Below are 23,352 nucleotides of genomic sequence, written 5' to 3'. Positions count from 1 at the left end.
CTAATGGTACTCAAAGTCAAGGGTACTCAAGGCTTAAAAGTCTAGTTTATGACTCCATGCTTTAAACTCATAAGCCCATTGATTCTAGAATACAATGCTTACCCCAGTGCCAGGCTGCCTAAGTAAAAAGTAAATTCAGGCCTTGAAATAGCCACCCACCAAGACCTGGCCATTGAACTCGAGTTAACAGTCCAGATTCCCTGTGATGCACACTGACATGCACAACACAGAGCTTCCTTCCAAAAAGGACAGGCTTCCCGGCTGCAGGGAACATGTTTAGCAGATGGCCTCCAGTTCTTTAGTGCTGTTAGGGCCTACCTTGGCTGCAAAGAGTTGCCTGGCCCAAGATTCTGCCATTCTTGAAGCAACCTGAATCAGTCGCTGAGTGAGCCAGGGGTCTAAAACCCTAGTCATTTGGGTCTGACATGGTACACTCTGATGAGCAGTACTCATCCCAGAATTTTCTGCGTGGAAGGCTGAGACTTTGCTGGGCTCCTCCACTGTTTGGTGTTTTCCTCTTTCCAATATTGATTCTCCTCCCTCCTTTTCTAGGTGTTGATCCCTAATAAACATCTTGCATATCAGACTCCATCTTAGTGTCTCAGAAGTGATGGTTGTTGTGAGGAATGGCCTGAGGAAGCAGGCAATAAGATGGTTTTAAAGCTGTCTCATTTACGTCCCGCTGGCAATGAATGTCCTATCATTGGTAGAGGTGGCTCATTCTGAGTGAAGTCAAAATGCCAGAAATATCATTGTAGAAAATTCTGCAGAGAAAGGGAATAAAGTGCTTAGGGAAGTGGTTCTGTGAAAAATATGTCATTGAGGTTGGAAGACCCACCAGATGATATGTTCTATGGGAATGCCCAGAAGACACACTATATACCATTGCTATCAGATGCAGTGGTGACAGGGACAACAGCACCATCAAAAAATTTAGTGGTGGCTTTCCTGTTAAAGTCAAGATTGACAATAGGAAATGCTGTTACATAAATTGGCTTGTTGATAAAAGAATTAATAGGACCCTGAAACCACAGAACTAAGTAGCAATGTTCAACCTTCAGAAGTCAACGAGTTCTAATCATTGTAACGACTAAGCAGGTCAGAGTTGCAGCCAAGAAAACCTAAGCTGCAAACAGTTATGGAGATGGTTTACAGAGTATAATAACATCTTAAGGATCACAGAAATGTATAGCCAACAACAGTACTTCTCAATTTGTAATAGCAGATTAACTCAAGCATGAATAACCAGAGGGCTGAAAACTGTTTTCCAAATAAAAAGTTATAATACTTTATTCATTTTTCAGACCTGAGCTATTTCTCAGATCCATAAATACAATGACTGAAGAAGTGATTGGATTCTTAGAAGGGGGACCCTGCACACTACATCAAGTTCACACAGTAATGACTTAACTATTCCTTCCCTAAGGGGATCTTTGGTCATTTACTCAGACAATGGCACCTTGTAGAAAATAAGATATATCCAGACATTTCAAGGACACAAAGTTAGAGTTGACATTGATAATTGGAGATCTTACATGTCAAGGTATCCCTGGAAGAGTGGGGCACACATGGATTTAGGCGCTCTGAAAAACATGCTAAACTGGGATTAGAAGTGGGAGAGGTTAACACGGGAAAACTCCTGTGAAAGACAAAGGAAGAAATGACAGTTGGCAGAGAGAGTATTCAGTTTTGCTTTAGGACTATGTCATTTCTCTATTCCTCTTCCATGTGTGTAGGATGATCTGGACATCATGCAAAAAACCACCTGATCCAATATACTGGCTATCTTTCATTGGTTCATCCAGATGAGCAAGAGATGACTAGCATATTGAAGGTCTCAGTAAGCTCCATGCACTCCAGAGGGAAGAAAATAAACTTTTTCAAGATTCAGCTATCTACCAGAACCATAAATTTTTAGGAGTCCACTGTTTAAGGTGTGTCAAGACACCCTCCTCAAAGTAAAGAACAAATTATCAGAGTTTGTGCACCTTAACATAGAATGAAGAAGCCCCTCGCTCATGGGCCTCTTCCATCTCTGGAATCAGTGAATTCCATATCAATATCCAGGATGATAAGATTGTCAGCTTTAAGCGAGCTACAGAGCAGGAAAGAGCTCTCCTGCAGGTCTTGGCTACAGTACAAGCAGCCCTCACACTTGGACCATATGATCTGGTCCATCCTGTGGTGTGGGAGGTATCAGTGGTGGGAAGAGATGCCATATGGCGAGTCCCAATGGGAGAATCATAAAGTAGGTCCCCTGAAGTTTGGGGGCAAGGTACTGCCATTTGCAGTATAAAATTACACATCTTTTGAAAAATAACTCTTGGCATGCTACTGGGCTTCAGTAAAGATGGAATGTCAGACCATGACTCACAAAGTGAACATATGGCCAGAACTGTCCATCATGAGTCAAGTCCTGTAATATCTATCAAATGAAAAGGTATGTGGACCCAGAAGCAATCCATCTAAGGTGAAAATGGTGCACCTGTGATGGAGCACAAGCAGAATCAGAATCAACCACTGTTATACCATACCCCTCCCTTAGCTCATTCTTGCATTTGTATAAGGCATCTTGAATTATGAGCTAAGGGAGGAGGAAAATTCTCCAAATGGACAGGTTAGGTGCAATGCACCTTGTCATTCATTTTGGCTAAAACCAGTGAGGTTATAATAAATTCAGACTTGTAGGCAATGGTGAAAGGCCTGACCAACTCCTCAGAGATATAGAAATAAAAAAATTAGAAGTTTTGGGATAAGGAGATTGGATTAAATATATGGATTATCTATGATACCAAAAATATGTGAATGGGCATAAAATGTGAAGATCTGTGTATCATAAGTGAATGCCCATTAAAGAATACCTACCATGGAAGATACAGTAATCAACCAAGTAGACAAAATAACTACATCAGTTAATGTCAGCCAGGCTCTGCCATCAGCCACCTCAGTATTGCCTTGAAGAGCAGATGAATGAAGTGGTTACAGTGGCAGAAGTGAAAATGAATGTGCCAACATTGTAGACTCTCACTTATCAAGGCCAGTTTAGCTACTGAACTTCTAACCTGCCAACAACAGACATTAGGAGGTACCCTTAGTTTATGATCATAGAACTTGATATAACATGCATTCCAGGCATGGGTTTCTTTTTGTACCCAAAGGTCTCAGGCAGCACTTTATCTGAGGGATTATGAACTGTGTGGTCCACAGTATAGAATCTAATTAGTGGAGACCTCAACTAAATAGAATTAGGAAACCAGAGTGGGAGCTCTCATGCCCTGTGAAGATAGTAGAACCCAATAGGAAGAAGGAAGACTCCTCCTCTTTCGTGACAAGGATTCAGCCAATGAAAATCCATAGGCTTTTTTGTTTACTAACGCCATCCTAACTTTCTTTTCTTCTCTATGAAAGCATTCTCCTTCCCTTGTTGGGGGTGAGGGAGGGACTTGGATGTGGCTTAACATGGTTGCAGACCTCAAACTACAACTGTCTGCTAATCCTGCATAAATCCTTCTTTGCTGGAGAAATATCTGCCAGCCTATTTGTTTCAAGTCAACATTTTGGTGAGACCAGAGAAGACTCCAAATGGCTCTGGGGCTGGTGAGCTGGTTACCCACAACTGAGCCTATTGTTACTGTTTTTCTCTCTGACCCTGGAATTTGAAGACAGGTCTTTGTCCTGGAAATGAGACCACACTCTCCTTGCATTTGAAGGTCTCAAACTTCAGTCAAGATTTATTAAAGGTCTCATCCTTCTGATCAAGGTCTTGTTCTGTATATGAGAACTAGTTTGACACCTCAGTCAGATCCTGAGATCAGACTGTTTCTGCTAAAGTTGGGTGAAAATGCCTTCAGCCCAGCTCCTTTGGGAAGGGGCTGCTTCAGATGAAACTGTGCCAGTTCAGCTGTCAGCCTGTCTTTCAGAAGGGCTATTCTCTGGGAACTTTCTGAAAGAGGTTTTTGACCTGGCTTCTCTAGAACCAAGCTGTTTCCTTTGAACTGGCTGGAATTCAGGCTTGCAAGTTTATTTGAATTGAGCTGGTTGTGCTGTGAGCTGCTTAAACTGTTTGAAAATTGTTATTTGTTTTAGATGAAAAACCTCTAAGAAATGGGATCCTAGTTATCTAAGTATTTTGAAGGCTCCTCACCTGCAGGGACTCTGGACTGTTATACTTAAAAACTGAAGTCCTTTCTTATGTGCATATCTAGTCAAATGGGCCAACCTCACCAAAAACAGTTTAGAATAACAAAGGACATTATGGGGGATTTCTGAAATCCCCAAACTTAATTTCCTTAAAACTAAAATGGACTATAATAGCTTAAAAATTTTAAGAACTGTAGAAGCAGTGACAAGTAGTTATGTTGCAGTGGGATCCTGCTGTGTAGCACTGGGAACTCTGTCTAGTCACTTACAATGGAACATGTAATGTGAGCTAAAAGAATGTATACATGTAAGTGTAACTGGGTCATCATCCTGTACAGTATGAAAAAATATATATAAATAAATGATTGAAAAAAAGAAAAAAAATTCAAGAACTGAGTGGAATGCTTATTTCAAATGGAAATTTGAGGTTTCTCAACCTTCTCAGAAACCTAAAACTGCCCTGCTGAAAAATGTTATTTTAAGATTAACTGAGGAAAAAGAAGTTATTGAAAGATAAAGTGACTCCTGAAGCCCAAGGCTCTTCTTTTTTGGTTTCCTTGTCTCAGGTTCTGCCTTTTGTGCCATCTTGTCCCTCTCCTTTGGCCCCTCATGGCAAGACTTTGCCTCCATTGCCATCTTCTTCCAATCTTTCTACTTTCATGCCTCCATTATAACCTCAAATTTCCTTATTAATCATTTCACAAAATTCTCCCTTTTCTCTGAAACTCTCCCCACTCCCTTTTCCTCTGAACTTGCCAGAATCTTTTCCTTTAAAATTGAGCCTTCTCAGGATCCAGAGGCTAAAAATCTTAGCCTTATGTTCCCTGGACTAAAGATGAACTGCAAACTATCATCAAATATTCTCCCAAAGTAAACACAGATCCTCATATATTTGCTGAGGAATTCAATAGAGTCATTCACTCTTATTAACCAGTTTCTCTGAATTATATGAGCTAGTTCACATGTTTGTCAGCGAAGACCAGACCCAGTACTGCATGAAAATGCTAACTGGGAAAATCCTGAAAGGTATCTAGAATTATAACTGGGGAACCAGCCAGCTAATTTATTATATGATTAGGTTTAGACAATCTTAGGTGACTTTATCAAGCAGTTTCTAGGGGCTTTCCAAAGCCTGTTGATTGAAACAAAATTCATCCTGGGATACAAAAATCTGACAAACTTGTTTGTGATTATTGCAATAAACTTCAGAGTATTTTTAAAGAAAACTCTGCTATTCCATAACATGTTGATTCCAATTAGGTAGCTTCTGACATTTTGTTTAATAAGAGGCTGAACCAGGATTTTTCCCCTTTAATAAAAAGGACAAGGATAGGAAAACCCGCTGTGGCTCAGCAGGTTAAGAATCCAACTAGCATCCATGAGGATGTGGGTTTGATCCCTGGCCTCAGTGGGTTAAGGATCTGATGCTGCTGCAGCTGTGGCATAGGCTGATCCTAGCCTGGAAACTTCCATATGTCCCAGGTGTGGCCCTAAAAAAGTAAAAAAAAAAAAGGGATAGGGATGGAATGGGAAACTTTGTCCACTCCAGATTTAGTTAATCCAGCAAACCAGTTCTCTTGTACTTTAAATGACTTACCTCCACGGAAGACCAATAAAACTCTTAATCTTCACCTCCAGCAGATGAAGACTTCTAAATGAAACCAAAACCCTCCTAGGTTCTGCTATTATTTCAAAAGACTGGGATGTTAAAAAAGATAGTTACAAATGTAAGAAATTTAGGCAACTTCAGCCCTCTAACCAGCCTTTTCGGTGTCCTGCTAATTGTCAATGATGGGACTCTTTCCGATACTCCTTCTTAATCAGTTTAGAGAAATATTTCTATGGATTGGGGATGAATTTATTCCAGTTGTATTGACACCAGAGCCACTCCTGTGCCCAACCCCACCACTATAAAATGGCCCCTGCCTTGGAATACTGTAACAGTGAAAATATTTGGGATTTCTAATGAACCTCAGAAGATCCCTGTCTTTTTAGGGCCTTTGAGAGATTTACACTCTTTTCTCCTTAGTTCCTCCACCCCTATCCATTTCAAGACTTCTTAGAGAAGTATAATGCTAGAATGTCTCCCAAAAGGAGGAATTCTAGAATGTGTTATCTTTTATTTGTTTCATCTCTAGATGAGAAGGTACTAGAGCAGATCCTGGAAATCCTGATCATTTGTTCCTATTGAATCAGATCTCATTTTCCTTATGGACAAAATCTCCAAATTGTTGGCAAAATTCACAATGCACTTCCCATCAGAATTCAAACAGACCTCACAAACCTCTTCGAGAATTAATCAATAACCTATAAGTAAAAAAGCCCTTCAAGGCATAAAGTCCATAACAAAAGATTACAAGGCTCAATTCTTCATGATCCCTTTTACTAGCCCCTGTAAACTCTCATTTTACCAGTGAGAAAACCTAATGGCTGAGTGTGGAGGTATATCCAGGACCTTCAAATCCTAAACAACATTGTTATTCCCTCAATGCATGTTCCTAACCCTCAAACATTACTAACACCCATTATCACCAGAAATTAAGTTATTTACTGTAATTGATGTATACAGTATATTCTCTGGTATTCCAATTGATGAAGCTAGCCAATACATTTTTTATTTTATTTTACTGAGGTGTAGTTGATTTACAATGTTGTGTTAGCCAATACCTTTTTTCCTTCACTTGTGAGGAAAGACAATTCACCTAGATGGTAATGCCTCAGGGTTATAGTAAGAGTCCTTCTTATTTTCTGCAAATACTGAAGGCTGAACTGGATGATATAAAGTTCCCTAGAGTTCTACTCTGTGGTATTATGCAAGTGATTTTGTTTTTTGGTTCTCCTTCTCAAGGCTCCTCAGAGGAAGACAGCATCTATTTGCCAAAGCTTTTAGCCTTAAAGGGATATAGGTTGTCAAAAAAAATTGCAGTTTGCCCAAACCCAAGTTTGATATTTAGAACATCTGATATCAGAACAAAAGCTACACCTTGATCCAGATAGACTTCATGGTATCTTAAGTATTCCCAAACCCAAACCTGGCACCAAATGTGTGATTTTCTCAGGCCAGTCAATAACTGCTGAAATTGGATTCCAAATATCTCTCTTATGGCTAAACATCTGGATGTTTTACTTAATAACAGTAATCCCAACCTAATTTTATAGGAAGAACTGAATGACAAAGGCTTCAAGGCCTTAAAAGAAAGTTTTATGAAATCACCTGTCCCTTAGAAACCCCAATAATCAGATTCCCTTTTTCTGTTTTGTACATGAAAAGGAAGAAAAAGCCCTTGGGGGACTCACCCCAAAATATGAGGACCACCATAATTATTAACATTCAATCGACAACTGAGTCTTCACTGCCCCATTTACAATCATAACCAAAGATCCATGGAGAAACATTGTGCTCCCTGTTCCTGAAACTTTGCATGGTTAAAAGTCCAGACCTACAAAAGGTGACAGTTTCACCAGAGGAAAATATGAAAGTCCTATAAACTATGACTGCTGTCTAGACATTTGGGGCAAGAAGAGGAGTCATCTTGGCAGGAATATCTGAATTAGGTCATCAGGAAGAGGCAAAACTACTGTTATACAGTAGGGACCAGAAAAAATATGTGTAGGATCCCTCTGGCTGATCCACTTGAGCGCCTTGTGGTACTACCTTGTTCAATTGCAAGTGTAGACAGATACTGGTGGTATTATTTCCTTTCCTGTTGCTGTGGAGTGTTTTACCCCCCAGGAGACTTCAAGTCCCCTTTTCTAATTCAGTACTTCCTCCCCACTAACCATATCTGCAGGCCAGTACACTGGAAGGGCCAGTCTTCCCTAAGCCATGAAGGTATTGTTATACTTTTCCCAAGATAGCAGCTACCCCCTGGCCTTGTATTTAATATAGTTTTGGTTGTGGAGATGGTAGAGGAGTTGGGGGGAAGTTCTCAGACACTTTTCTTAAATTAAGAGGTCTATCCCTAAACTTGGCAATTTAACCTAACTAGAGATACCACTAACTTTCAAATGGCAATTTTTTTTTAATTTCATCAAATCTTAGTAAACAAATGATACTACCACATGAGATGTTATCTTAGAGTGATGCATAGAAAGTGGCAGGAGGCATAGCAAATGAGGCAAATAACTAAGTTTGTTTTTACTTTTGTTAATAATCTTGTAATTTAAAATTTTTAAAATTTTGAATGTACGTTCTACTTAGGTTTCACCTCGACATATATTTTTCGATGAAATAAGAATTCTCCAATTCTTTTGAAAGCACATGAATGATCAGGCATAAGACATACAATTTAGAAGCAGAGTTATAATGAAAATGCAAATTAATTCAAAGGTTTACAGTGAAATCATTCAGCCATATGGTCACTAATGAAGTTCCTAATTATTACAGAGTCAGCATCCCAGTTGGAAGATAGAAAAAATCTGCTGTTTCTTTATTTCTTTATAACATTTAAAAAAAATCAATTAAAATTTAAGAAATAGTTTCCATTTTTGAAACATTTCCCTTGTACCACAAAGTGCTGCAAAACTTGTAACTACAAAACTATAAAAACAATTTTTTTTTGGTTGTGCCAGCAGCTTATAAAAATTTCCAGCCCAGGAATCGAACCCATGCCACAGCAGCAACTCAAGCCACTGCAGTGACATCGTGACCACAAGAGAACTCCCAAATTTTTGAATAATCATTTCCCATGTTATATAATGAATAAAGAAATCAAAATACATTCATAATTTAGCATGTGAAATATATGCCAACAGAGGTTCTATAAGGAATAGCATTAATTTTTCATTCATCTAAGACATATTTATCAGCATCTGTAATGTGCCAGAAACTGTTCCAGGCACTGGAGAGATGCAGCAGTAACCAAAAGAGACAAGAATCCCTGCCTTAATGGAGTCTGCATTCTACCCAGGGAGACATAAAGTAAAACAAATAAATAAAATATATAGTATGTTAAACAATAAGTTAAAAGTTCCAAAAATAAAAATTGAGTGATATGAAATGCAGGTGTCAGGTGGGGAGTGAAAGTTCAGTTACAGATTCTGTGTTGATGAAAGTCCTCACTGAGAAAGTGACTTGAGTGAAGATCTAAAAGAAGTGAGGAGATAAGCCTCATGCATACCTCAGGGAAGAACACCAGAGTGGAGACAGCCATGGCAAAGTCCCTGACACAGGACACAATCCTGCATGAATAAGAAACAGCAACGTGGCCAGTGTTTCCACTGAGGAGTGAAGGAGGGCAAAATACCAGAGACGAGATCTGAGTTGGGGAGGGGGAAGTATACCCTGAAGGTCTCAAGGAGAAGAGATCTTTGGAGGGTTCTCAGCACAAGCTTCATGGAAGGATCTGAGTTTTAATAGAATAACTCCAGTTGTCCTGAAAGTAGTAAAATGGAGAAAAATTAGAAATGGGGACCATGTTCAGAGCTACATCAAGGAGAGAGGTGATGAGGACTTGTCCAGGATGATGGCAACAGGGCTGACTTTCCTAGATAGAGTTCTTGAGTCAAATAACTTCAAATACTCAGAGCACCTTTATCTTGCACTGCAATCCTCATCATGTACAGAGAGTCATCAAATTATTTTCTGTTTCAAAAGAGCCAATACATGTGACAACCTAGGACAACCTTTTGCAAAGTAACCTAAGGACACTTAAATATCCACCCATTTTCTCCAAGTTCCTTCTTCCAATCTCTTGGTCTGTCATGCCCTTCCCCTTACTCTATCCTACCCTTGAACTCTATTGATGACGGTTAAATGTATGTGTTAACTTGACTGGGCCAGAGGATCCCCAGACATTTGATTAAATATTATTCTTGTGTGTCTACAATGGTGTTTCTATAAGAGATTATCACTTGAATTGGTAAACTGAGGAAAGTAGTTTGTCCTTCCCAAGGTGGGTATGAGTGCTCAAATGGAATAAAAAAGTGAATGAAACTGAATTCTTTCTTTGCCTGACTGTGGAGCTGAGACACTGGTCTTCTTCTGCTCTTAGACTGGTACTTATGCTATTGGTGATCTTGAAATCAGTTAATTGCAAAAATGGCACCTATAGACGCCTTTTCCAAAATAGAAATAGAATCCCAGTCATGAATAAGTTGCAGTCAAGGTCAAAACATATCATTAAGACATTTTAGAAGCAGTAACAAAACTCCTGGAAAATTTTCATTTTTATTAATGTAAGGTAATCTAAAATCAACCTTTTAAAGATAAATTAAATAAATGAGCTAGTACCTAGGATTGGACTGTTAAATCAGATTCATATGACTCAGATTAAATAATATAAGAATATAAGGCATTCAAGAGGCTTGGTTGAGGGGGAGGGAGTGGGATGGACTGGGAGTTTGGGGTTAGTAGATGCAGACTATTACATTTAGAATGGATAAGCAATGAGATTCTATTCTATAGCATAGGTAACTATATCCAGTCTCCTGGGATAGACCGTGAAGGAAGATAATATAAGAAAGGAAATGTATACATATGTATGACTGGGTCACAGCAGAATTTGGCCCAGCATTGTAAAGCAACTATAATTTACAAAGAAATAAACAAGAAAGGAAGGAAGGAAGGAAGGAAGGAAGGAAGGAAGAGAGAGGAAGAAAGAAAGAAGAAGAAAGAGATAAAGAAAAGAGGCTTGGATGAAGCAAAGTGAGTTCTAGGACATCAACAGTGGTTCTTTCTTCACACATGAGACATGAACATTTAGCCCATGATAATAGATAAGGTTTAAAAGGGAGGCTCTTGAAGCAGGCCATATTTAAGTTATGAAATATCTCAATTTTATACTCTATAGAGTTTTGTAGCCTATGTGACATTCTCCAAGTTGCCCTGTCATTTATCCTGGGTTCCATTTATTGTATGTAATCCTCAGTCAGGGCCATCCTGTTAAGGGCAAATAGCATTAGTCTATTTACGTAGAGGTCCATTTGACAAGGAGATCAGACTGGGGAATCTGCCTTTTCTTTCCTAGGGATCTTCCTCCACTGAAGGAAAAGAATGAATTCCATGGATCCTGGTCAGTTGCTTTAACATCTTCCTCCCAGAAAGTTTAAGACATTGTTACTTATGACAATACAGTGCTTTTTGTAGGAAAAAAAATAATGCAAGGTACATTTCAGAAAGGTGAAAAATATATCCTAAAAGAATTAAAGTAAGTAAGTGATTATAAAATCCTTGGGTCTACAATTTGAAGACAAGGAAGTGAGAATGGTATTTTGAGAAAAGGTAAAATAAATGACAATTCTCTTGAGGATGCTTTTGGTAGTATTGGGGTGGAGGGGACACAGGCTAATGTATTTAAAAGTACAAAGAATGTGAAATGTTTTCATATGATTGGTAGCAACAATGATTACCAAGTTGTCAATTTGCCATTAGCCATGAACTAGATCACCTTCCTTCATAAACAACACATATGTTGAAAAAATAAAAACCACATATAAGAGAATATCAAATTGAGACTCTTCCTGCCGCTGAACAAGAAGATAATAGATGCTCTATCCCTAGTGAGTTTTACCCATTATGACCTAGAACCCATTAGAGAGAATGGGACCCCACCAGTGAACATTCTGAGGAGTAGACTGCCAAAAAATCAAGGCAGTCTTGAGAGAAACTGTAGCAAAGCTGCAGCCTGAGGGAGATGTAGCACTTGCACCACAAGAAAGCTGCAGGGGAATGTCCTTAGTGGGGGTATCTGAAGAATCCCTGAATGTGTTTGCCAGAAACAGGGAGCTTTAAAACCTGCAGGCTTAGAGAGCATCAGATGTTTTAGGAAGGAACCAGATATATAGTAACTTTCCTGACCTCCTACCTCTTTCTCTCTCTTTTTCTCCTACATCCAAAGTTCTCCATTAGCAGCCTGAGAGAAAAGTAGAAACGTGATAACCAATGGGGAAGGAGAGAGGAAAGGTCAATTTTCCTGTATTTAGGTGCTACCTGCTGTCAGTCTCAAAACTTTAATTATTATCTTGGGACAGGTTCTTTTTAATTACTAAGTTGAGGTATGGGCTGTGTTACTGTGTGTGTGTGTGTGTGTGTGTGTGTGTGTGTGTGTGTCTTTTTTCTATTGTCTGAGACTAATCAGAAAAAATTTTATCCAGTTGTCAAGGTGGGGATAATACCCATTGATTAGATTTCAAAAATTATGAGAGACAAAATGAAATTGCTTTGCAATTATATATTGTGAAAACTGCTTATTCACTGTATTGATCACATTTATTTACTAACTTTAATCTTAAGATCCCTGCAGAAAATATAATTAGCATAGTTAAAAGTACCTTAATTGGAAAAAAATGGAAGAAATCCAACTGACTAGAAAGGAAAAGCATGTAATTTAAACTATTGTTTCCATTCAATTAAAATAATGAATCAATAATTGGCATGTAATCAAAAAGGGCACATTTGTTATTTTACAAACTGAGGAGATGCATAGAAAGCAAAAAACAAAAGAAAAATAATAATATCTTATTTTGCGGATAATAGCAACTATTAACACTCCAGATTATATCCTTTTAAGTGTTTCATAGGAGGAATCCTCTTGCAAAATTTTTTCTGCTAAAAATGTATCAAATTTCCATTTCAATAAATAAAACTCTTCCTAAAGGTTGTATTATAGCCCATTTTAGTTAACCACTTGCTAATATTAGATATTCTTTATAATTTTACATTATAAACATCACCCTTTATGTTCATTATGTATTTTGCCCACTTTTCCACTCATTTTAGGGTCAATTCCTAGCAATAGAACTGGAGGTGCAATATATATGAATTTTATTTATGCCAAAATATTGTTGCAGATAACTATTATACTAATTTCCACTTCATCCTTAGCTATTATGAATGTAACCTTGATATTTACCTTATTATTGGAAAAGGGTTACCTCATTACTATTTGTATTAGGTTCACAAAGCTGCCATTAACAATGTACCAAAAATTAAGCATCTTAAAACCACTTGGGTGGCTTATTATCTCACAGTTCTGTGGGATAGAAGTCTATGTGCCAGCAAGATTACGTTTCTCTGAAATTTACAAGAGAGAATTATTCTTTGTCCCTTTCTCATTTTTTATTGATGGTTGGCAATCTTTAGTTATTCCTGGGCTTGCAGCCATGTCACTTCAATCTCTTCCTCTGTGGTCACATGGCTTTCTTCCTGTGTATCTCTGTGTCTAGATTTCCCTTTTCTAAGGACACCAGTCAAACTGAATTAGGACTAACCCTAATGACTTCAGGTTACTTGATCACATTTGCAAAAAAATCTATTTCCAAATAAGGTCACAATCATAGGACTAGGTGTTTGGACTTCAACATAGTTTTCTGGGAAATGCAGTTCAACTCATTAAATTGTTTGAATCTATATTCCTTTGATTACTAGGAATTAAAGAGAAATACCATATTTTATTTGAAACATCTTCATGCTAGATCCTTTGTCTATTGTTCTAGTAGAGATACGTATTCTTTAAAATTTACTGGTAAAGTTTTTTCATACATTAGACATGTTAGCTATTTTATAGCTTACTTGTTGCAAATCTTTTCCAATTTATCATTTACCCTTTATTTTCCTTACTGCTTTTTTTATTTTAATACATACAAGTTTGAAATGTTTATTTAATCAAATCTAGCAATATTATCCTTTGTTAGCTCTGACATCAGTGATAAAAAAAAATCCATCCGGGAGTTCCCGTCTTGGTGCAGTGGTTAAGGAATCCGACTAGGAACCATGAAGTTGCGGGTTCGGTCCCTGCTCTTGCTCAGTGGGTTAACGATCCCACATTGCTGTGAGCTGTGGTGTAGGTTGCAGACACGGCTCGGATCCCATGTTGCTGTGGCTCTGGCGTAGGCCAGTGGCTACAGCTCCGACTGGACTCCTAGCCTGGGAACCTCCATATGCCGTGGGAGCAGCCCAAAAAATAGCAAAAAGACAAAAAAAAAATCCATCCGAATAAAATATTACATAGATAATCATGTAGTGTTCTCCTAGTACATTTTGATTTCAATTCATTTAAATAGTTCATTTTCAATCTACCTGAAATTTTTCTTAAAATGTTTATATATATGAAATCCCAACTTTGTGTATGTACACTATCAGAGGTACAATTATATTGTTAAAATCTAATCAACCAAAGACTACTACAGGAACAAGCTTATAATCTGACAAAAATCAGATTTATTGACTCAGAGTGAGATGAGGCACTCCAGAGGAACCATGGAATGCTGCCCTTCACCAGAAGCAGATAAATGTCTTATGGAAGCCTGGAGTTCCTGCAGAAGTATTCTGAAAAGGAGATAAGGGGCTCTGGGATCAGTTCGGAATTGGTTCCTATTTCTGAAGTGAGATTGGAGATGCTGGGTTAACTTGGAATTGGGTGCTGTCACTCAACAAGGATTCCTTAGCAACCATGTATCCCCAGTGACAGATAGATGCAGCACAGATAGGGGCATCATTACTACAAAAATGGTAGTTATGCAAAGAGAGTATTGTTTTTGGTATTTTTCAGTTGCTGTATCACCTTAGAAGAAACTAGTTCCTGTTAACTTTGGAGCAAGTTTTTCTGTGCCTGTACCCAGAATGAATGGTAAGACAGCTTATTGATGAATGGTAAGACAGCTTATTCCTATTTTTTTATAAGCTGATTTTCACTCTTTCAATCCCAGAAAACTTTTTAACTCTTTTAATATGTTTATATATTTAATATACAGATTTGTATATTACATGTATATATTTTATAACTCCCTGGTTCTACATTAACCCACTAATCAGAAATGCATTATTAATCAGATTTTCCTAGTCCTGGAATAGCACACTGAGTGGCCTGTCAGCAAAATCTATTCTTTTTATCTCATTCTAGTAAGTTTTGTTGTTACAGTGGCTCCAGAATTATGTTGTTTGGATTAAAAAAGAACCAATGAGACATAATATTCTCTTTCTTATTCAAATTTGATTCATATTTTCTTTTTTATCTTGATTACAAAATTAATATTAATATTGCAAAATGTGCTTATCCGTTAGGATTAACTTAAACCATGAGTATGAGAAACCCAAATAACTGTTAAGTATTTTAGAAGGTTTGTGGTCTAGAACAGATAGGGAGCTCCCTTGTGTCAGGGTTCCTTCTGTCTTTATTACTAGGTTGTGAGTTGCCTTAAGTTTACGGCCCTGGATAGTAGCAACTGGGTTCCCAGCTGCATGATGGGGAGAGGAATGCAGATTAAAGAAGCAATGAAGAAGAAGGCAAGGATGGAGTTCCCCGTCATGGCGCAGTGGTTAACGAATCCGACTAGGAACCATGAGGTTGTGGGTTCGATCCCTAGCCTTGCTCAGTGGGTTAACGATCTGGCATTGCCGTGAGCTGTGGTGTAGGTCACAGACGTGGTTCGGATCCTGCGTTGCTGTGGCTCTCGCGTAGGCTGGCAGCTACAGCTCCGATTAGACCCCTAGCCTGGGAACATCCATATGCCGAGGGAGTGGCCCAAGAAATGGCAAAAAGACAAAAAAAAAAAAAAAAGGCAAGGAGCACATACATGCTTTTTCTTAAGGAAGGCTTTGAGATACTGCTGTAGGACGTTGCTTTCTCTCACTGGTCATAAATGTCACATGGCTCTACCTTCTTGCATGGGAGGTTAATAAGTATGGATTTTATTCTGGGATATTATGAGATCAGCTTAAAATTCTATATCCCTGGGCTCCAATCTGTACTGATGTATCATTAACATAAGCATCTCTTTGTGGGAAGATGCATTCAGCAGGAGGCGCCTTTTTTTGTCACTTGGCAAAGCTAAACTAACTTTTAAAGCAGCCATGGACTTGATTTCTTACTGTTGCAACATCTGAGTGAGTCCTGGTATGAAAAAAATTTTTTTACAGCACATGGAAGTTCTTTGGCCAAGGATACAACCCATGTCACAACCTGAGGGTCTACACTAGAAGGTTTAAAAGTTAGTTTAGCACTATTTTAAAGAAATTAACAGAATGGTGATAGGTTTTTCCCTATTTCTCCCTCATGCTCTACTTATCTCCAAGTGCTACACACATCTTTAGCCAAAGCACACCTTTCAAATCTTTCAATCACACAATACCTTGCCTAACCTGGTGGTTCTGTCCATAAATCTAAGTAGATATGAAGAGCAAGTAATTAACAGATGACCCGATCTTCTCCCTGGTGTCCCCTTCAGCAATCTCCTGAACAAACTGTGTGATCAAACTGTGTGAACAAGGTAACATCTAGAGGAAGATCACAAGAAGTCGAGGAACCTGCACACAATGTGGGGCTGGCGACAACTCTGACCCCCTATGTCAAGGATTAACTGAGACTACTTCCCTCTTTCCATCTAAAACTTTCATGACCCAGCAGAATCATGGGAGGTTGTTGTGGGGGGACACTGAGGTTTCCCTCTCCCCAGGTGGCCAGTACTCTGACTAAAGGCACTTTTCCTTTCTATCAATATCTGTGAATATTGATTTTGTAAGAGGTGAGCAGTAGGTCCCTCGATTCAAAAACACTATACACCTCTCACCCTTGTATTTCCCATCACTATCACCATGAGGATCCTCCCTGCCTGTCTGCTGCATAATATCCTCCAACTCTTGATCCCAGCTTCCTCTTTTTGGTTCAATCCCACTTTTTGATGGGACTAAACTCTTCCAATAGGTAACTGAGATTATTGTTAAACAAGGGAAGTTTTTCAGAACTTTCCTCTTTGAAAGTATGAGAGAAATGTGTTCTTAATCTTAGTTTCATGTTTGAAAATGTATGTTGAAATATGATTTCTGGACTTGATCTATGCTAGGAACCCCTGATAAGTCTCTTAATTTGATACAAATATTATATCAGAATAAATGAAAGATTTTGTCAGCTCTAAAATCCTATAATAGAGACTTTTTTTTTGTCTTTTTTAGGGCACTCATGGCACATGGAAATTCCCAGGCTAGGGGTTCAATCAAAGCTGTAGCTGCTGGCCTATACCACAACCACAGGACTGTGGGATCCGAGCTGAACCGTGTCTGTGACCTACACCACAGCTCATGGCAACACCAGATCCTTAATCCACTGAGTGAGGCCAGGGATCAAACCCATGTCTTTATGGATACTAGTCAGGTTCACCACCACTGAGCCATGATGGGAACTCCCTGAGAGATTTTTAAATAACTTGACCTGAATCTGCTTTCTAAACGAATTATATAAATACTTCCGGTTTTTGTGTGTGAGTGCATCTGGCCTCTTAGTTGAGGGTAGAGAGGGCAGCAAGTCTCTGGAGATATCCTTTAGATTCAAAAAGCATTTCCTTCTATTCAAATGAAATCATCAGAAAAAAATAAAATCTCAGAGAAAAGCCCACCACTGACAGGCTTTCTATTTGTGGTAGCCATAGACTTGATCACTTCTTGCTCAAACGGCTGAGTGAGTCCTGGTGTGGATATTTATTTATTTATTTATTTAGCCACACCCTTAGCATGTAGAACTTCCTGGGCCAAGGATAGAACCTGCATTGCAGCAACGATCTGAGCTGCTATAGTGACAATGCCAGATCCTTAGCCCATGTGTCACAAGGGAACTCCCTGGTGTGAATTTTTGACAGGAGGCAGGCCTAAACTAGAAGGCTATCCCCTTTATGGCTCATATATGTGTTTCCATGCACTCAGTTTGCTTATACTTCCACTTATCATCTTGTACAAGAACACATTGCTTTATCTGGAAGAAGAGTTTGAGTTAAGCTGGTTCCACTTGTACCTACATCACCACATTTACTTAAAGTTTAAGACACAGTGTTAGAATTTTTTGCTTGCTTCAGCAACTGACTTCAACTAATTTTGATTGCCCTGCCCCCACCACCCTTTGAGAGTTGCAATGATTTATTGGAGAAAATTTTTAGAAACTTGCTCCTCTTAACACTTCCCTATACCTCCTCAATTTCTTTATTTTCTAAGGTAAAGACAATAATATCTGTACAATAAATTAGAACTTCATCATTTTGATTTGAAATTGTGGAGAGAAAACACAGCACTCTTTTTAAGAAATGAATTGGTGATCAGTTTTTTCCTATTTCACCAGAACTAGTTACTAGGATCAAGAGTTGGGGACCAAAATTTGCCCAGTCTCTGATACTCTCAAGAGAACTAAATTAGGGAGGAAAAAAGAAAACCACTTCAGAACTTGTTAGAAGACCGCCAAACCATCTCAACTACCTCCTACTATTACCCCAGAGCTTCGTTAGCCCAGTCCATAGACACTGAAAAGTAAATAGGAGAGAGATGTGAGAGGGCGGGTATCACAGGAGACCCAAGACATTGGCTGTAATCAGAGGAAGGGTCCAGAGAGAGTTAAGGGGAAGAGGGTCCAAAAGAATCACTCACAGAAGTTGGGGAGGCCAGTGAGCAGGGAAGACTGGCCTTTTATTCTCCATTAGAATTCTGGGACAGCAAACTTTCTGATCTTTCTCTAGGTATTTATTTGAGCTAGACAGAAAAGAAGTGGAGAGAGACAGCAGGGTAGAGAAGAGTCCAAGAATGTAGCAACCTGTGCTTTCATCACTTGGCAAGGCAAGTTTGTGGTTCAATAAGACACAGTGAAAGTTAGCATGACTCGTACACTCCTAGGACCCCTATCTAAGATGACCACTTGCTGGAGCTATGGGTACCCTGCTGGGGTATACATGGAAAAACAGAGGTGGAATAATCTTGGCAGTAACAAAAATGGCCCTGTAGAGCACCTTAAGAACTCAACTATGCCTTCAATGAGAGTGATAGCCTTTGCGTGTTTGCTGGCAAGAGAATATCAATGACCAGTCACGGTTCTCCAGAAGAGCAGCAGCAGCCAAGAAAATACCACAATACCTGCTAAGAAAGAGACATCTGTCCATTCTCATCTTTCTTATTCCCTCCTCCGAGGCTCCAAACCCAAAGGAGATACTGATCCAAAAAGGAGAGTGGGAAGATGAATGGGGGAACAGACTGGTCTTCCTTCCCACTTTAGGATGAAGTGCAGGTATTCCCCGGAAGGGGGGAAGAGATGATAATCAAATTGCATATGAGGTAGATGCTTTAAACTGTGCTCAACTAAAAATAACTTTTTAATAATGACCAAAGAGTTATGTGATCTGTCTGAGACGACAAGCAGACAATAAATGGAAAGTCTGCATAGTCCAGTTAGGACAGAAACTGGAAGAGAAGATTAAATAAGCATTGTTATATTCACATCCTATTGGGCTTAGCCTATTAATGGGAATAAATGCAGAAGAAAAACATGAAGATGAGATAACGTTATAAATAAATCCCAAGAGAAAAGAATATAGATAAATTTGGGTTTCATTTGGAATAATGGGGGTGGGTGAGGCTGTCAGAAGAGATAGTAAAGAATTTTAAGAGCTCAAAATTGCCAGTGAACAATTTCATATTTTTAGAAATCAGCTATTGGTAGTCACAACATGGAAAAAAAAGCAAAAGCAAAAACAAATTTCATGCATTCTTTACTTCAACACGGATTGAACACCTCTCTACATGTCAAACACTGGATAACTTACTGAGACACAATAGGCCTCCTCCTGCTCTCCTGGGACTAATTTTTTTTTTCTTCTAGATGCTTAGAGGAAAGAGCTTCTTAGAACAATTAGCAAAGGCACAGAAATCACTATGATCTATGATCTTCCATATAGGGGAAAGTTACAGCATTGTTTAAGCACTTACTGTATGTGAGGTATTTTAAAATCATTATATAATTTAATCTTCAGCATAAATAAAAAGTATTTTTCTCTATGTGGGGAATGAACAGATCGAGGTTTAGAATTATTAAGTAGCTTGCCCAAGTTCACTCAGCCACATAAATGCCAGAACAATAATAAGACACCGGCATTATCTGTTACCAAATCCTATGTTTTTTCCACTACAATACGCAATCTATGAAATAGCCACATAGAAGTAAACTAAACATGTCGAAGAGGTATTTATAACTTACGATTTGGAGATCAGGGCAATATGGGATATTTACTGTGAGTGTTACAGAGCAAATTCTATATAACATGATGTCTCTTTGGATTTTAAGTTGTAATTCCTTTCTAAAGATCCATAATAATATATGTAAGGTGACCCCAAAAATCCTATGAAATACCTTAGACAAAAACATTTGAATTATTTACAGGGAAAGTACTTATGATTTTGATAACTTCCATTTATTATGGAATTCCCTAATATAATTATTGTGACTCCATGATTTTCAAGTACTTATAGAAATTAATTTCCTTTGTTGTATTATCATGCCGCCTGGAAAGTTTACAACTATTCTCCAAAAATGAAAAAGAATGAAAATCCTCACAGAGTAAATATTACTGTAATCCCTATCATGGAATAAAATATATAGTCCTTATGTATTGTCAGAGAAGAAATATCATGATGATAAAGCAGTTAGGCTACATTCTGACCTCTGGTATACACTGATGTCCTTGATTTTTAAATGATGCTAAAGGAAGATGCTTATTCAAGTAATTTTTATTCTTATCTATATACATCCTGACATTTATAATTTTAATTAAGATGCACTCAATTTCAGGAATTTATTTATTCAGCAAGCATTTTGTTTGTTTGTTTGTTTGTTTGTTTTTTAGAACTTGGCCCCCCACTCCCAGGCACTCAGGTCTTACAGCAGGGCAGGCATTCAGCATTTTGCTGCTTCAGCACATTTTTAAATTTTAATTTAATTTTAGTTATTTTTTTATTTTTTGTCTTTTTTGCCTTTTCTAGGGCTGCTCCCGCAGCATATGGAGGTTCCCAGGCTAGAGGTCTAATCGGAGGTGTATCCGCCAGCCTATGCCAGAGCCACAGCAATGCCAGATCCAAGCCACGTCTGCAACCTACCCCACAGCTCACGGCAACACCAGATCCTTAACCCACTGAGCAAGGCCAGGGATCCAACCCACAACCTCATGGTTCCTAGTCGGAATCGGTAACCACTGAGCCACGACAGGAACTCCTTGGCAAACATTTATAAGGTAGTTACTCTCAACTGTGTTCTATGAGACATGAGAAACAAATACAAATAGAATCTCTACCATGGCAATTACAGCAAAGTAAAACACATGGAATAAATATACAATTTCTATAAATACATACAAGAGGCACATGAAAAAATGTTCAACATTGCTAGTTATTAGAGAAAAGCAAATCAAAACTACAGTAAGGTATCACCTCACTCCAGTTAAGTGGCCATTATCAAAAAGTCTACAAACAATAAATGCTGGAGAAGGTATAGAGAAAAAGGAAACCTCCTACACACAGTGGGAATGTAAATTGGTGTAGCCATTATGGAGAACAGTATAGAGGTTCCTTAGAAAAACTAATAATACAATTACCATCTAACCTGCAATCCCACTCTTGGGCATATATCTGAAGAAAATTATAATTTGAAAAGATACATGCACCCCAATGTTCACTGCAGCATTATTTACAATATTGAAGACACAGAAGGGAACTAAATGTTCATCGACAGATGAATGGATAAAGAAGCAGATATATATATATAGATATATATAAAACTCAGCCATAAAACTGAATGAAATAATGCCATTTGTAGCAACATGAATGGACCTAGAGATCATACTAAGACAAACAGAGAAAGAAAAATATATCACTTATATGTGGAATCTTAAAAAGAAATATATAGAAATGAACTTACAAAATAGAAATAGACCCACAGACATAGAAAACAAACTTGGAGTTCCTGTCGTAGCACAGTTAGTTAACGAATCCGACTAGGAACCATGAGGTTGCAGGTTTGATCCCTGGCCTTGCTCAGTGGGTTAAGGATCCAGCATTGCCGTGAGCTGTAGTGTAGGTTGCAGCCGCGGCTTGGATCCCACGTTGCTGTGGCTCTGGTGTAGGCCGGCAGCTACAGCTCCAATTAGACCCCTAGCCTGGGAACCTCCATGTGCCGAGGGAGTGGCCCTAGAAAAGACAAAAAAAAAAAAAAGAAAAGAAAAAAAAAGAAAAGAAAACGAACTTTTGGTTACTAAAGCGGAAAGTAGGGAGAGGCATAAACTAGGTGTTTGGGGTTAACATATATACACTGCTATATATAAAAAAGGTAATCAACAATGACCGACTGTATAGCACAGGGAACTCAATAATTGTAATAACCTATAAGGAAAAAGAATACACACACACACACACACACACACACACATATATATATGAATCACTTTGCTATATACCTGCAGTTAACACAAAATTGTACATCTACTGTACTTAAATTTTAAAAAAATAGTCTGAAAGTGTCACATGCAAGAAATAAATGAAGAGATAAGAGAGTTCAAAGCAGCAATCACTTTCAGCCAAAGAATCAAGATAGGCTTTTTGAAAGAGGCAGTATTTGAACTAGGTTTAAAAGGGAATTCATAATAAAAGCTGAGAGAATGATAAAAAATAAATAAATAAAAAGTAGATTTTGAAATTTATCACATTCTTTCGGTACTTGGTGATGTTTAAAATGTTTTTTTCTCTTTTGATCAACTTATATAATTTATTTAATAATTTCTTAGTAGTAAGTCATCTGTATATTCCTGTAAGGAAAATAACATTTTTTTTTTTAGTTCTCTTGTGGCTCAGCAGGTTGAGGTTAAGGATCCAGCACTGTCACTGCAGCAGCTTGGATCGCTGCTCTGGTACAAATTCAACTCCTGGCCTGGAAATTTCCACAAGTCACAGGTCCAGCCAAAAAAAATTTAAAAAGAAGAAAAGAAAAAAAAAAGATTTTAAAAAGTACATTTTAAAAGGTGGATTCAATTTACTGTATATTATTTTGAACCTCTGCATACTTATTCATGAATAGTCCAGGAGACTTGTGGGTGGTTTTCTTTCTGTGTACCATCCTTATCAAGTTTTATTACCAGGTTAGCATAAAATAAATTACGTAGCCTTCCATTCTTTTCCATACACTGGAAGAATTTATCATGAGAATATTTAGTTCCTTGGAAAATATCAGAAGAACTATCTAAACCTATCTTGCTTTGTATCTTTTTTTTTTTTTAAGGAAACTGAAAACTCTGATGGCATTTTCAGTTTCCTCCATGGTTATGGAAACACCAATAGCTCTGTTCATATTTGTTATGTTTTCCTAAATTAACTGTAGTAATTAATATTCTCTAGAAAATTGTCCTTTTCACTCCATTGAAATTTTAGAATTTATTTGCATAGAGCTTTACCATTTTCTCCTCTCTTATGATCTTTATGATAGA

The sequence above is a fragment of the Phacochoerus africanus genome, chromosome 3 (assembly GCF_016906955.1).
Source record: "Phacochoerus africanus isolate WHEZ1 chromosome 3, ROS_Pafr_v1, whole genome shotgun sequence".
In the NCBI taxonomy this organism is placed as follows: domain Eukaryota; kingdom Metazoa; phylum Chordata; class Mammalia; order Artiodactyla; family Suidae; genus Phacochoerus; species Phacochoerus africanus.
Note: the sequence above shows the minus strand (reverse complement) of the source record.